General features: G+C 42.2%; 1 pseudogene; it reads left to right on the forward strand.

The window, feature by feature from the left end:
* Positions 1-3,117: 3,117 nt before the first annotated feature.
* LOC116523611 lies at positions 3,118-13,473 on the forward strand (annotated as a pseudogene).
* The last annotated feature ends 747 nt before the right edge of the window (positions 13,474-14,220 follow it).

Consider the following 14,220-nt stretch of genomic DNA (forward strand, 5'->3'; position numbering starts at 1 on the left):
TTGGGAGGGGGTCTTTCCCACCGCACTTAAAGCGGCAGTGGTGAGACCCCTCCTGAAGAAACCATCTCTGGATCCAGCCGTCCTTAAAAATTACCGTCCAGTCTCCAACCTCCCCTTTGTGGGGAAGGTTGTTGAGAAGGTGGTGGCCTTTCAGCTCCAGCGGGCCTTGGAGGAAGCTAGCTATCTCGACCCATTCCAGTCCGGCTTCAGGCCTGGCTACAGCACAGAAACTGCTTTGGTCGCATTGACCGATGACCTCTGGAGAGCCAGGGATGGAGGCTATGCCTCCATCCTGGTTCTCCTTGACCTATCAGCGGCTTTCGATACCATCGACCATGGTATCCTTCTGCGACGACTGCGAGAGGTGGGGGTGGGAGGCACTGTTTTGCAGTGGTTCTCCTCTTACCTCTCGGACAGGTCGCAGTCGGTGTTAGTTGGAGGGCAGAGATCGAACCCTAGGCCCCTAACATATGGGGTGCCGCAGGGTTCGGTCCTGTTTCCCCTACTTTTCAACATCTACATGAAACCGCTGGGTGAGATCATTCAGCGGCACGGGATAAAATACCACCAGTATGCGGATGACACCCAGCTGTATCTGTCCGCCCCGTGCCAACTCAATGAAGCGGTGGACGTGATGAACCAGGGACTTGAAGCTGTTAGGGACTGGATGAGGGCTAACAAACTCATGCTCAACCCGGATAAGACCAAGTGGCTGTTGTGTTTTCCTCCCGCCAATTTGGCAAGTATTCCATCGCTCAGGCTGGGGGGTCAAACATTACACCCCTCAGACAGGGTCCGCAACTTGGGAGTCCTCCTGGACCCACAGCTGACTTTCGAACACCATTTGTCAGCTGTGACCAGGGGGGCATTTGCCCAGGTTCGCCTGGTGCACCAGTTGCGCCCCTAGCTGAACCGGGAGGCTTTCACAACAGTCACTCGTGCCCTTGTGACCTCTAGGCTGGAGTGCTGCAATGTGCTCTACATGGGGCTGCCCTTGAGGAGTATTCGGCGACTTCAGCTTGTCCAGAATGCAGCCGTGCGAGCGTTTGTGGGTGCACCTCACTTCACCCACGTAACAGCTATCCTCCGCGAGCTGCACTGGCTACCTGTCGATCTCCGGATATGCTTCAAGGTGCTACTTGCCACCCATAAAGCCCTCCATGGTAGTGGATCTGGGTACTTGAGAGACCGCCTACTGCCGATTACCTCCACACGACCTATTAGATCTCATCGATTAGGCCTCCTCCGAGTTCCATCCACTGGCCAATGCCGACTGGCAACCACGTGGAGGAGAGCCTTCTCGGTGGTAGCTCCGACTCAATGGAACGATCTCCCCGTGGAGATTCTTACCCTCACCACCCTCCAGACCTTCCGCACAGCCCTTAGAATCTGGCTATCCCGTCAGGCCTGGGGCTAAAGATTGTAACCTGCCCGAATGGTATGAGTGTTGTGTTTTTAATTATGTATTGTCTTATATGTAAAAGTCTGTTTTCCCCCCCTTCCTTTGGATTGTGAGCCGCCCTGAGTCCCCCCAGGGAAAAGGGCGGCATATAAATAAACCTTCAATTCAATTCAATTCAAACTGAAGGCCCAGGGGGCGGATGCAGCCAGTGGGGTGCTTAAATTTACCCTGTGGGGACACCCTGGAAACAGCAAAGGACCAGCCCGCAGTGTGTTGGCCTGGCCCAGGGCAATCAGGGGCTGAGCTACAACCTGGTGGCGGTTGTTGTTGTTGGCAGAGGGCTGCAGGACGCTTTCGCAGATGAAAATGGAGCACCCCTCCCAAGCTCCATTTTCTCTGGCAGACTGCTAGCAAAACTTGCTTGCCCTCTGCTGCCTAGGGCAGTGCGGCAGCCTATGCTGCCATCCGGGGGGTCCTCCGCGTGGCCTGAGAGGGACAGTGAGGCTCCTCCAGAGGATAAGGGTTTAGTGCTCTCCCTGCTCTTGCCTTCCTCCACTGGAGACAATGGATCCTCCCAGCTCCACCTGGGCCAGCACAATCTCCCCCGACATGAGTGACGTCAAGCTGGCCATGCCTGCACCAGCCACATCCACACCAGCCACACAACCTTAATGCTGCCTGCAATGAAATTGAGTTTGGCACCCTTGTTGTACAAGGTATAAGGATAAGAGGGAAATTATTAAATAAATATTGGTTATATACTAGGGGGGTATCTGGATACCGGGGTGGTGGTGGTGGTGGTACAGTGTGCCGGCCAAGAAGAATAAAGTGGAAAAAGTTTTTACATTCTGGAATGGAATCTGATGCAAATGTCCACATGGGAACATGGCTTTTTCCACACCTTCCATACCGAGTCTTTCGGCAGTGGCCATTCTGGGCACATGCTATATGGTTGTACGCTCTGCCAGCAGCTGGCCCACTTTGATAAATTTTCCTGGGTTTCCAGCATTCTAAAATCTTGTATTTTTGTATTAATAATATTGTGAGAAAAATAAATCTCTATCTCGTAAAGGAACGAGAGCAAGGAGACCACGAACAGTTAAAAAGTTGGGTGAAAGAGGCAGTGTGTGTGTGTGTGTGTGTGTGTTTTCAAACTGGTGCCTTGGCCCGAGTTGGAGAGAAAAGGGTTGGAGCTTCTTGGTCCTCTGAAGCTTTGGACTTCCTGTAATCGAGGCCTAGGCAGACTGACTTGGGCTGGACAGGTGATGCCCTCCCACTTCTGGACTGATGACCGGCGCCTCTTTTCGGAGCTTCCTCTGTTCCTTGGGAATATTTCTGTGTGGATGGGCTGGTTCTTTACTTCCCTAAAAACCAGCAGCCTCAAGTTTTGGACTACATTTCCCATTAGTCCCTACTAGCTGATGAGGAATTGCTGGTGGATTGCCCCTTCCCCAAATTCTGTAAGACTTGCCTTCCTGCCTCTCCTTTGCACCCTCACCACACAGAATGGGTCCTTTTCCCCACGTGGATTTTAAGCTGACCTTTGGTACCATGTGAGATGGGGGGGATGATGGGCATGGAAATCCATCCCTTGGCAAAATGCCATGCAAACAGAGCAGCATTTCTACTCTTGGGAACTTTAAGATGGGTGGATTCCAGTCACCTGGGGAATTCTGAGCGTTGAAATCCACCCACAAGTTCCCATGGGTGAGAAACACTGAGATAAAGTACATATTGTGTGCCTTGTTTTTCTCTCCAGCTGGAACTCCAGCCATTGCTCCCTCCCTCTTCTTGAGATGGCAGTGGTGGGTGAAGACCCTGCCATATTTACCACGGACGCTCTGCGTTCTGATGCCAGACTCCTCCCAACGTTGACCAACGCCTATCTGGGCACCTGAATCTACAGGGACATCCTCCATGTCAACGGGGTGTACAATGGAGAAGTTGGACAGACACACCGGGCAGATCTCCCCAGTCCCCTTAATGTCAAAATGGATGTGGATGGGGCTGATGACTTGAGGGAGACCTTCTGTTTGGACACCAGGACAAGTAAGAGGCAATGCCACCCTCCTCATCTACATTGTTTCTGTGGCCAATACATTCCTGCTACCCTGTCAGGGCAGCTTTCTTCAACTCACATGCTGAATATAGAAATGAGCTTTTCTTTTGAAAGACAATGTGAAACTACGATTTAAAAAGGAGAAAAAGGGGTGGAAAATAGAAAATTCAGACTGAACTATCTGAAATTTGAATCCCTTCCTAGCTCATAAAGGAATCTGAAAATCTGTCAAATGAACCTATTTTGAAAAGCATCTTTTAAAACAGCCTCTCCAACTAGATCTCCAGATGCAGCAAAATAGTCCCCATTAGAAACAGGATGACGTGAGTTGGTGTCCAGCATGTCTTGTCCAACCTCCTAAAACCTCCTAAAACCTCCAACCTGGAAGAAGACAAGAATTTTCAAGATAGGGACTTCCTGGGAGGAGCCTACTGGTGGGGGCAGCAAAAAATCAGCTGCCTCCGAATTCCTGGCTACGTACCTGTTTAGAGGATCTTCCATCTGACGTCTTATCAGGTTTTCTTATCCTTCAGGCAAGAAGAAAAGAAGAAACTGTTTTGCTGGCAAATGCTCTTCGATTTTTGCAGCTTTTGTGCTTGCAAGGAAAGGGGGGCTAGCCCAAGGCAGAACGGCTGTCCGTGCTGGGAACTTCAAACTGCCTTGTGCAGGACAAAGTAGGTCTCTCCCACTCTGCTCAAAGTTTTGTTTGATTTATTCTTATCACGAGCTGAATCCGTTTACTGTGGACAATAATTGCTTATCAACATTTTAGCTTCTTTTCTTTTTCTCCTCCGAAAAATTATTTACTCAGAGGCTTTTAAAATGGCGCCGAGCAGGCTGGTTTCTCCGGTAATAATGAACACTTTTTGCTAATCCTCACAAGAATTCAAAACAAAAGAGATTGCTTATCATTTGTTTTGGTTTCACAATAGAAGAATTTTACTCCTTCATTAACCTTGCTTATTTGGAAGTTAAATGGTGATGAATCTGCTGAATGGTCTTGTTACAATGTTTACTCACTGAAAGTTTTGCCAAGCCTTAAACTTCAAAATAAAAGCCTCTTTACTTAAAGCTGCATATTCAGGCAATAGAGTTTTATTAACTGCAGGCAGATAAATTTTGAAATGGCCTCAAAACCAAATATTAACTTGAAGTCGTCACCCTCTACTTCCAGGGGCACATCCTCAGTGCCTGGCACAAAGCTGCAGCCTCCGCTTCCTACACCCCCTGCTGGGGATGTGTTAACGAAAGAATTTTTCCTGAGTAATCTAAGCGAGGCTCTTAATGCACAGACAATTAAAATGGAAGATAAGTTTAGAGATAATAGAGAGGTGGTAAAGCAGGAGAGAAAAGAGGAAATAAAAGAAATGAAAGAAGAAATTAAAAGTGAAATAAAAGGACTTAAACAGGAGCTGTATGAGAAATTTGATGCTAAGGTTGATAAAATTAGAGACGATATGCTGAGTCTTGTAACTGTATTAACAGAACATATTTCTGGAGTGGAAGATACTCTAGAGGTTCTTAATGATGCCAATGCTAACTTGACATTGAAAACAGAGGTGGTGGAACAAAAAGTGGAAAATGCTGAAAAAGAAATTATTATGATACAGTACCGACAAATGGAGTTCGCATTAAGAGTAAGGGGGCTGCGTGAGGAGAAACAGGAGAACCTGAAACAGATCCTATCGGAAGCTTTTGACCGCCTGATGGGAAGACCAGGGACCAATCAAGACTGGCAAATTGACAAAGCTTACCGCGTTAACTCCTGGCTGGCAAAGCAGAAGCAGCTTCCTCGAGACATCGTTATATATTTTACTACAAGAGAGTTTAGAAATATGGTACTGCAAGCATCTTATAACACTAAGCTTCAAATTGGCGGTCAAGACCTGGCTGTTTTGAAAGAGATACCACCTCAAATGTTAAGAGCCAGGAGAGACTACGCTTTTTTGGTCGAAGAACTCAGAAATCGTCAGATACAGTATAGATGGGATGCACCATTCGGCATCATATTTACATTTGATAAGCAAAGGTACCGCCTCAACTCTGTATGGAAAGCCCGAGATTTTTATTATAATATATTGAAGGCCGGACACCCTGCACCATCTGGACCTAGAGAAAGACCACAAGAAGGACAGGATAGACAGCAAACTACACAACCACCAGACAAGATGGAGCATCTCTCTTCTCTAGAAGTGCAAGGTGCTATGGAACCAAGACCTAGCCGCATGACTACTAGACGTATGGAGAAACAAGCTAAAAAGCAACAGCATCAACAATCATCGGCCATCGATCAAGGATCTACAACAACAAATCTGGAAGCAATGGGAGGAGCTAGACCTAAGGTTAAACAGGCCGTGCAGGAAGCTCTAAAAATGCTTCAACCAACCAAAGATGACAACTAAGATTTTAACATGGAATGTCAACGGACTGAACTCTCCACAGAAGAGGAAGAAAATATTTCATTATCTCAAACAGTTTAAGAACGATGTAATTTGTTTGCAAGAAACTCATATCAAGTCAACTGATCAAAAATATTTGATTAACTCAAAACTTGGTCAACATTTTGCAGCCTCTGCTATGGAAAAGAAGAATGGTATAGTTGTATACTTAAGAAAAGATATGAAAGCTGAATTAATAGAAGCAGATCCCTTCGGAAGATATATCGCTTTAGACTTAATCTTAGAAGGGAAAAAGACATTACTTTTGGGAATTTATGCTCCCAATCAACAGCAAGATAGATTCTATAGAAATCTTCATGCTAAATTAGTACAGTGGGACTATAGTTCCTGTATACTATTGGGTGACTGGAATGGAGTGATAGACACTAAGAGAGATAAGAAGATTTCCCGCCTAAATACCAAGATGCGAGCAAAGTTACCCAAATCTTTCTTTGACATTATGGATGATTTTGAATTGAGAGATATTTGGCGAGAAAGAAATGCAGAGGAATGTGACTTCACTTTCTTCTCGGACAGGCATCAATCCCTCTCAAGGATTGATTTTATTCTAACCACTAATGATTTGCTTTCTAGGGTTAAGAAAACAAAGATTGCAGCTAGGATCCTTTCGGACCATAACCCAGTTTGGATGGAGTTGGGAAGGGTAGTGCAGGCAAGAAGGTCTTGGAGATTGAATGAAAACTTATTTAGATATGAAAAGTATATTAATGATTGTAAAAAATTACTATCTGAATATTTTGTTTTGAATATGAATAAGGGTACATCTATGGAATTTGTATGGGACGCAAGCAAAGCGTATATGAGAGGAGTTTTGATGAATATAAATAAAACACATAGAAATAAGCAAGGGTTAAAACGAACAGAACTGGAAGAGGAAATTAAGAGAAAAGAGCTGGAGTTAACAATGAACCCAGACGATACAAAGGTTAAGGAAGCTATTAACATATTAAAATCTCAATTTGACATGTTGATCTCTGACCAGGTGGCTACTAATCTATTATATGCAAAACACAATACTTTTTGTAATGCAAACAAACCTGGCAGATGGTTAGCTTATCAGATTAGGAAAAAAAGGAAAACTCAAAATATATCTAAACTGATTTACAGAGGGAAGGAGGTGTTTCAACAGGAAGAGATTCAAAAGGCTTTCTGGGAATTTTTTACAGAACTGTATAAAGGGGATAAAATTAATGGTTTAGACATAGACAAATATTTAGACAAAGAGAAAATACCTTCAGTTAGAGAAGAACACAGGCAAAAATTGAATCAACCAATAACCTCGGGGGAAATCCTGCAGGTAATTAAGCAATTAAAGTCAGGGAAAGCACCAGGTACAGATGGCTTGACAGCGGTTTACTATAAAAACTTACAGTTAGAAATGGTAGAACCTCTTAGAGAATTATTTAATATGATTCAAACGGAAGGTAAAGTCCCTCCATCTTGGAAGACAGCATTTATATCTTTGATACCCAAAGAAGATCAAGATACTACTCAACCCAAAAATTATAGACCTATTTCATTACTGAATGTAGATTATAAAATTTTTACTAAAATATTAGCAAATAGGTTAATGTTGGTCACTCAACAATTGATACATACGGACCAAACAGGTTTTATACAAGGGAGACAGATGAAAAGTAATGTTAGATTAATTATTAATGCATTAGAATATTTGGGAAAGAACAACCAGATCCCTGCTGCGTTTATATTTTTGGATGCTGAGAAGGCCTTTGATCGAGTTAACTGGCAATTTCTGTTGAAGATACTGCAAAAAATGCAGATAGGAGATAATTTTTTACAGTCAATTAAAGCAATATACCAACAGCAAACAGCACAAATCATAGTCAATGGAAGTCTAACAGACTCTTTTCAAATTGGAAAAGGTACAAGACAGGGCTGTCCTTTGTCCCCATTATTGTTTATTATAACTTTGGAAGTATTGTTGAATAAAATACGGGGCTTGGATGGTTTAAAAGGGATCAAGATTAGGCAGCAAGAATATAGAGTCCGCGCTTTTGCGGATGATTTGGTCATAATATTGGAACAACCACAGGAATCCAGTATGGTTTTAATGAATATGATTAATCAATATGGTCAAGTGTCGGGCTTTAAAATAAACTTAGGAAAAACCAAAATATTAGCTATAAATATGAATATTAAACAAAAGGAAGAATTAGGAGTGATGCTAGGATGTGAGGTAGTTAAAAAAGTCAAATATCTTGGAGTTAACATTTTAACTTCAAATGGGAAATTATATAAGCATAATTATGAACCACTTTGGCATAGCATACAGACAGAGATGAAAAAATGGGAGAAATTGCACTTATCTTTGCTGGGTAGGATAGCGAAGGTGAAAATGAACATTTTACCAAAATTTTTATTTCTCTTCCAAATGTTACCTATACTTAAAAAAGATGCGAACCTTTTAGAATGGCAGAAGGGTATCAACAAATTTGTGTGGGCAGGAAAGAAGCCGAGGGTAAAGATGAAAATAATGCAAGATGTACGGGAGAGAGGAGGATTGAAACTACCTAATTTAAAACTATATTATGATGCAGTGGCATTATCTGTAATTAGTGATTGGATTCATTTAACCAATGATAGAATATTGAACATTGAGGGACACGATCTGGTATTTGGTTGGCATGCTTACCTGTTATTCAACAAAAAATTGGATAAGAACTTTAAAAGTCATATTTTAAGAAATGCTTTATTGCGGGTCTGGAAGAAATACCAATATAAATTAAATGACAAGATACCCATGTGGGCAATTCCTAGACACGCAATTGAAAATATGAATACAGCACAAAAACAGGACAGAATTACTTACAGACAGCTTCTTACCTCGGAAAGGGGGGTATTACAATTAAAATCTTTAGAGGTATTAAAAGAGGAGAAGGTAGTTCAAACATGGTTCCAGTATGGGCAATTAAAGGCTAGGTGGAAAATAGATCAAAAAATTGGTTTTATTCAAGTTGAGGATAATCTGTTTAAACAAATAAGAGATCAAAGCTTAATGCATATAAAGAGGATATATAATGTATTAATACAGATGGATTCGGAAACAGAATTAGTTAAAGATTGTATGATAAAATGGGCTCAAAATATTGAGGAACCAATAATGTTGGATACATGGGAAAGAATCTGGGTAAGAAATGTGAAATTTACACAAGCTCAAAATCTGAGAGAAAATTTTTACAAGATGTTCTATAGATGGCATTTAGATCCTAAAAAGTTGGCTTCTATGTATCCGAATGTACAGCCTAAATGTTGGAGGTGTGGTTCTCTCGATGCTACATATTATCATATATGGTGGACCTGCCAAAAGGTTAAGGCATTTTGGATAAAAATATGGTGGGTCATGCAAAATGTTTTTAAAAGATGGATAAAGTTTAGTCCTCAGTTATTTTTACTAGGTATATGTACTGACTTTACAGTGGTAGAGACCAATTTGATTCTGCACCTGATAACTGCAGCAAGACTGTTGGTGGCACAATATTGGAAGAAGGAAGACTTGCCTACAATCCAAGAATGGACATTGAAAGTAACAAACTTAGCTGAAATGGCTAAAATATCGGCATATCTCAAAGATCATTCAAATGAGAGATATAAACGAGACTGGAAAAAATGGATTGACTATATACAAAATAAATACGGGACTAAGAAATTCCAGTTAGCCTATGCTTAAGATCAGAAATGATTTAAACTGTTAAAAGTCAGTTCAGTAAGAAGAAGCTAAGGTCAATCTAGAATGTCATTAATTTCTTTATTTCTTTTTTCTCAATAGATTTTAGACTGTGTTAGTTAAAAATCCATACTGTGTACGGGTTCTGGGAAGTCGGGGGGGGGGAAGGAGGAGGGGGGTGGGGGGTGGAGGGAGGGAGGGGTACACACAACAAAAAAAATTGTACTTCAATGTCTTAATGATTGACAAATGATGACATATTTGTGTTTTTTTTAAAGAAAAATAAAAAAGTTCTGTTCGAAAAAAAAAAGAATTTTCAAGATAGGAATGTATTTTAATGACAGTACAGAGTGCTCAAAATCTGGAGAACATTTTCACTTTTCACCTTGTATTTTGAGGAACTTAGTGACATATTTTGATTTCTCGTGACTTACTTAAGAAAAGTTGGAAAATGTAGAATTCAGTCTTAGTTAACCTGCTTATTTTTCACTCTTGGTTGCTGAACAAAGGTGAAGGGAGGGGAAATGTTCCCCTAGGTGCAAAACGTATCTATAAAAGTCTTGGACTCTTTAACTCCCATCCCAGAGTCAGGTGCCTCCCTGTCCAGGTCAGGTCTTGCAATCTGGATAAAGTCACGATGTCAGGTTAATAAAAACTCTAGTAATGGCCTTTAAGCTGGGAGCTTCTGCACAGAACCTAGCCCAGTGTACTGGGAACATTGCCATCCCCCCTCCAATGGAGTATCACTGCTGTCCTTATGAAGGAGCTCCCAACATCTTGTAAGAAATTGGGAATCAGCTTGCTTGATATAAATGCTTTTTGTATTAAACTTTTAAATCTTTTAGCTTAAGTTAATAATAAGGCCTAAAATGTCTTTATTCGCTGGTATGTTTATTGTCTCTGGATCCAAAAGACCAATTGGGTGACACTTGGCAAAACAATGGATTATCTTTCATTTATTGAATTGGATTTAATTTAATTGTTAAGAAGACAATCACAAAGATCTATTTTGATATTTCAGTTCATCAAATCACAGAAGGATTATATTGTCAGCCATGCTTCAATTTCTTATGCCAGACCCTTTTCCTTATGTGAAATTGCAAAGTAGATTCGACATGAGAATTTACGGTATGCATTCAAACTGACTCTTTCCTTCCGTCTGCAGGGACCTATCTCCATACAGCTCAGTGCTCAGGATACACAGCTACTCACACAGTCTATGCCCACAAGTCTCTTCTCCATCTTCTGGCTTCCAGCATAACAATCTCAAGATCAGCCCTCAAAACTAAACCCATCACAGTGAATCTCCACACCCAGTTCAAACCAGAGAGTCCAGACTTGGACTTGCAGAAAGGGCCAGATTTCCTGGGAGTTCACTGAGTATTATTTTGGGAATGTTTTCTGTGCTCCTGGCCAAGCATTGAAAGACTCCAGTAACAGAGCTTAGTTGTTTTTCTGATGGATTCTGTGAATAGGGAATAAATGCAGTCCCCTCCAGAGGACACAGGGAGGCTGTCAGGAAATGCCTATCATGTTAAGAGGATGCTTTGGATTATAAGAAAGGGTGGACTATGACTAATACTGCATTCCTCACCCTGCTGTCTTCCAGATATGCTGGCTCTACAACTCTTGAACTCCTAAGTAGCTTGGTCTACGAGGCAGAGAGATTGAGGGAGAAGAGAACCATTGGCCATTGCACTTAAAAGGTATAGGCAGAGATACAAAGGAAAAGAAGAATGGGGAGATGGAAAAGGTTTAGATTAGAGTTCAAAAGATATTCAAAGCAAAGTCTTTGTGCTCAATGAGTATAAAATTCCAGTGATGTTTCTGTGTTTAGTAGATCCTCTAATATCCAGAGAGAAATATAAGGACTCTTTAGCTATCTCTATGGAAAGACATTGGTCCCAGACATAGAGTCCCCCTCCTCAACCTACTGTACACATGATCTGGACCCCGGTGCCCCAATGAGTGACCCTCCCTGGACACCAGAAGGAGCAGAGATGGGAGTTCCTCACGGCCGTAGCAGAGTCTGAAGAGGTTGTGCAAAGAACCTTTTGTGAAGGGATGTCCCTGGTTGGATCGGGTTCCTTATATCTGTCTCACACCCAGGCATGGGCAGCACTCTGGGAAGGCTGCTGTGTAGATGTGGATGGGCCTCTTCCCTTCAGCCAGGCCATATATGGCTGCCTGTATTACCTGCTGAGTGCCATTCCTCCTCTGGGCGCTGCTAACTTCCCTTTCTCTGGAATCAGCCCAGGAGGCCTTTCCAACGGCACATCAAGTGAAGACTACTGGGGCCATGTCTTCTGGGACCAGGTGAGCAAAGGGAATCGCCCCAGTTTGCTACTCCTGGATGAAGGGGAGATGAATTGGGGAAGATGCTGCCTGACATGGCAAAGACCGGATCATCTACTGTCCTACAGCTAGTGTTGGCTTTCTGTGATGTGCATACAAAGACTAAAAGGTGTTGTGAATTTTGCCCAGTTCTTCTTCTCTCCGTTGCAAGTTGATGTAAGCACCATGCAATCAACTGTTACTTCAGATATGTGACTCAACCTGGAAAGTGAAAATAGCAAGTTAGACTTAGTTCATCTCACCTGACATGCATGGGGTAGAATTTATATGTTTGTTTAACCAAGATGACATGAATTGAATCCGGCTCTTATCTATGTTCTGTCCTGAGAAATATATGATATTGTGCAGGTGCCTATTGATCATGTATTTACTTGTTCTGAGGTGGAAGAGGTAGCAGCTGCAGGACCAGTATTATATTTACCTAAGGTTGGTTTCTGTTTTGTGGCTTACATGCTTATGAATATGTACCTTCTAATGCAATAGGAGGCCCTTGTATGTATGTGTGTGTTTAACCAAGGTGACATGGATTGAATCCGGCTGTTATCTATGTTCTGTCCGGAGGCACAGTCTCTGCTTCTCGAATAAAATATCTTTTCAAAATGGACAAGTTGGAAGGTCTTATTAACAAATGACCTGACTCTGGATCTGTCTCTAATTTTCCCCTCCTCCCACCCTCCCTCTCTATCCATTCCTTTGTAACTTAAGCTTTACTAACTTTCCGGTTGTTTCATCTGACATGTGAAATACCATGTTTTTATTATTGCTCTGGCACTTTCTGATTTAAACACTCTCCCCTAAATCAGAGTTCCCCAAACTTTCTGGGTTTGTGGCCCAGAGGAAAAAGGAAGGGCAGGTGCCTTTATGCATGCATTCACCCGTGGGAGAGCGCTTTCTTCCACAGTCCCCTGAGGAGGATTTGATATTAACTTTCCAGCAGCCTCCTGTCCCAGAGAAGAATATTCATCATGTGGTTCTCTAGTTTTTAAACTGAAGTGACATAATTCATAGAGCCCAGATTTTGTTTTGAGGGAGGGGTTGAAGAAGCTTGTCTCCCAGAAGACTCATCCTCATCTGAAGCTGGGAGCCCTTATGGGAAAGGAATAACTGCTGGCTTTACTCTAATTTGCAATCTTTTGCATATAATAGAAATATTTTTATATGTTGTCATTTTTTGTTGTTAAATGTAGGATACCTGGATATAACCAAACATCCTGCTTTTCTATCCAGAAGCGGTTTGTGCTATCTTAAAATACAGGATCCAAACACTAGAGGGAGCTCTACACAACGCATGGGAACAAGGATACAAGGTAGAAGCCACTTACGAAGACAAGAGGAAAAGTCCCTTCTCTTTCCACAGCAGGCGTGGAACCAGTTTCCTTCACTATTTCCTTTAGTCGCGGCTGGGATCCACACTGAGGTTCCCCCTGTTTTGAATGGTTTTTAATTTTAGCATTTCGGCAGCTTTTCAAGAAACAAAAGTAAAATCCTGGCGCAGCAGCAGAAACTCCTTTGAAACAAGAGTGGCTCTAAACAGTTTCGAAAGCCTTGATGATATTCAAAAGCAGCTTTTGCAATCTGAAGTGGGGGAGACTGGAAGTAGAAGGACAAGAAGTGGTGTCCCCATTGAGGAGATTTTGACTCTTTCTCAGAAGTTAAATGGCTTCTTTTCCAGATTCGGACCTTGCTCTGAAGACAAGTCAGAGATCTCTTCTCTGTTCCCCAGAAAGCATAAATGGTTAGAACAGGCAAGGGGCTCCAAATTTCAACAGGCTAATTTGAAAATAATTTATGGAAAAATTTCTGAAGTAATTCTGGGAAATTCAGGGTGGGTTCCTTGCTTTGTCTAGAATATATTAAATAAAGTAACTTAGACCAACCACCCGTAACACCGCATGAATATATAAATCATTTGAAATTAAGCTAGACTAATTGTTGGAGCCCTGGTGGCACAGTGGTTACTAAGCAGTATTTCAGGCTAATTCTGCCGACTGCCAGCAATTCGATTCCCACTGGCTCAAGGTTGACTCTGCCTTCCATCCTTCTGAGGTTGGTAAACTGAGGGCCCAGATTGTTGGGGGCTGATTCTGTGAACTTTAAGTTAACTTTAACTTTAAATTAAGGCAATATGCTTAAACAACAATGTAGTAACAATTTCTAAGGTCATAATTCTGAAGAGCAGACTTCCTTCAGAGGTTGGCTGCTAAAACTCCAGTGATGCTTGTGTTACAAAACATGGATTCAAAGGGCACAAGCATGTAAG

This window comes from Thamnophis elegans, unplaced genomic scaffold, assembly GCF_009769535.1.
Source record: "Thamnophis elegans isolate rThaEle1 unplaced genomic scaffold, rThaEle1.pri scaffold_62_arrow_ctg1, whole genome shotgun sequence".
NCBI classification, from domain to species: domain Eukaryota; kingdom Metazoa; phylum Chordata; class Lepidosauria; order Squamata; family Colubridae; genus Thamnophis; species Thamnophis elegans.